This window comes from Rhamphochromis longiceps, linkage group LG13 (assembly GCF_057381845.1).
Source record: "Rhamphochromis longiceps isolate RC_006_pf linkage group LG13, R_longiceps_female_GT1.1, whole genome shotgun sequence".
Classification (NCBI taxonomy): Eukaryota; Metazoa; Chordata; class Actinopteri; order Cichliformes; family Cichlidae; genus Rhamphochromis; species Rhamphochromis longiceps.
The window spans coordinates 14,685,014-14,687,948 of NC_140569.1; positions in this window are offsets into that span (position 1 = coordinate 14,685,014).

A 2,935-nucleotide genomic window follows, 5' to 3' on the forward strand; every position below is an offset into this window, starting at 1 on the left:
CTGGGTGTTGTCAAAAAGGCAAATATATTTATTTATTTTTTTAAATGCAGGGGACTCTATTTGATGTTACCCTGCTAAGATGATGTTTTCAGACTATCCATTGTACCACAGCAGTCTCCCGTTGTTTCAAAACAATAGCTGCACTTTGCCCCGAGGTCACAGTAGGACAATAAAGCAGACCAGACGTGTGTCACCTGCTCCGTCCTCTCCTTAGCACTGTCAGGATGTGGATGAGGTCAGCGGCAAGCTTCCCCCCCCCCTTATTTATTCTTAATAACCATCAGTCTTTGTTTTTACATTAAACTTAAAATCATGTTTATGTTTTCTTAATTATCTAATTTTATTGTTGTTGTTGGTGGTTTTACACAGTTAAATGCACTGCCTTAAAACTTTTCTCCCTATTACATCTCATAGAAGGTGAGATGTGTGTGTGTGTGGTTTGGGGTTTGGTGGAGGTTCAGATCCTGTCACTCCCCCCCAACATGAACACCTGTTGGAGACACCAAATCCTCTCTTTGTCTCTGCATCTCCCCCCTCTCAGTGGATTACTATGACAACGCCCATTCATATCATGGCTGAATGCTGATTATACAGCTTCACACAATTATCTCTGAATAGAATATATTGTTTTAGGGGAGCTCGCTTTTTGTTTTTTGAAATTAGATGCAGAGGCTGTGTAAACAGTTCCCAAGATGTATTTAATATAAGAGGTGTTACTCCATCTGGTGAAAATGGTTCAAGTTTTGTGATGCATCACTGTCCAACAACATCAAAAATCTCCTCATGTTTAACTGATTCCCATGTAAGTACTCCACAGGGTATTTGTGCATACTTCTGCAGTAGCCAGTAGGTTTGTGAAGAGGCGATCAGCTAACTAAAAGACAACATAAAATTACAATCTAATCATAGAATTAAGTAGATCTAGACAAGTTTGTGCATCAAGGTCATAATTAACAAAAGCAACCAGGAAACAGCTAAAAGTAAGACTGAAATCATAAAAACAAATAAGTAATACATTTTTTTTTAAAATGAAATGGCAAGCTAAAACTATGGATAACTAGCTAAGATTGTTCACTAGTATAAATAAGTTCCTGACATTGTTTCCCAAAAGTAAACCAGGCATTTAAAATGGTTTGCTAAAAATCTTGGCTAACCAGTTAAAATAGCAAAATATTAGCATGGATAAACTGTTGAAACTGTGAAAGTAAAGTTAAAAGAAAGAAATGCTTTATCCAAAATTTAGAAAATACTTTTATTAGAGCAATTAATAAACAAAAATATAAATACATAAAAATCATATGTGGCTAAATAAAATAATAAAAACAAAACTCTATAGTGCTAGCTAAATGCTATAGAGTCACAGTTTGAATAAGAGTATTGATAAACAGTTAAAATTGTTAGCCAACAGTATGGATAACAGATGTATAAAGACATGGATTAACTTTTGAAGAATTGGCTAACAGTATAAACTGCAGTAATCATATTAAGAAAGTACAACCTCTTTTAAATGAGACATGAAAATATCTTGGCTTTTAACAGATCTTATAATGTGATCAATGTAGTCTCACATGAACAACAACACATTACATATTATGGCTTGTAATTATTTATTTATCAAAAACTGAGCTGAAATTTAGCACTGATGAAAAACTAAACACACCCCTACTTCTTCCATAGGAATTAAAAGTAGGAGCTATCTGCTGCTAATTAGTAAGTATGAACACCTCCACTAAAAACAGTCGTTTTTGGCAGTTTGACGGTCTGGAGCAGTCGGTTGTGTTGCTAACGATCTTAGAGAAGCAATTGTTGCCGCTGAACAATCTCCGATGGGTTATAAGACAATTTCAAGACAACTAACAAAAACCCAAGAGGTGTATTTCGGACTCACTTACACTGCAGGCTTCAGTTAGCATGTTAAATGTTAAAGATCATGAAAGTACAAAAAGAAAACAAATGAAAGTGTGGTTTGTATGAAAAGCTATGGAGTTCCCAGGAGAACGCCTCTACCCTTTAAAAAAGTTGCATGTCAGCAACTCATAAGATGTCTGGAACAATGGCTTTTGGATACACAACAACAAGGTGGAGTTATGTGGTTATTGCGCAGCTCGACACTTGGAGAGAACCAAAACAGCAAGGTGGTGGAGGGGTGATGATCGGGGCTTGTTTTGAAGTCAGATGATCTGGGCACCTTACAGTCATTGTGTCAGCCATGGACTCCTTTGTATACCAAAATATTCTAGAGTCAAATGTGAGGCCATCTGTTTAACTGCTAAAACTCAGAGTCGTACAACAGGACAATGATCCCACTGCAGCAAATCTACAACAGAATGGCTGCAGACCCAAAGAAGAGTACGCTTAAATTCCTCAGCAATTTCAGAGACTAAAGTCATGCAGGAAACAATTACAAGTTTTGCTGCTGAAGGCGTTGAATCATAGGAAGTACTTACTTTTGCACACACTGCTTCTGCATTTTGCTCAGTTAAAAAAAAAAAAAATAGTGATGCAGTATAATAAATCTCATGTTGTTGCTCATTTGAAGTTGCATTTACTTAATTTTAAGGTCTAATAAGGACTAGATAATGTCCTGATATGTAATACTTTAGAAGTGGCAAATGGTGCACCTTTTACCACAAGTGTGTGTAAAATGTTACAAAGCGGATTAACCGTTTAAATTTGTCACCAAGTCATGAAATAAATGACTGTTAAACAGAGTCATAGCTAAATGCAGTTGGTGAATAGTTTAAAGTTGTAGATATCTCAGTTTAAACATCAAACAGATCTAGTTTAAGATGAGTTCAAATAAAGCGATTTAATGACGAAAACAGTTCATGTAAAATTTTGACTGTATAACAATTCTGCGTGCAAAAAGATCGGAAACCACTGCTTTAAATGATCGAGCATCCTTCAGCTAATAACCGAGACAGAAACAGAACAG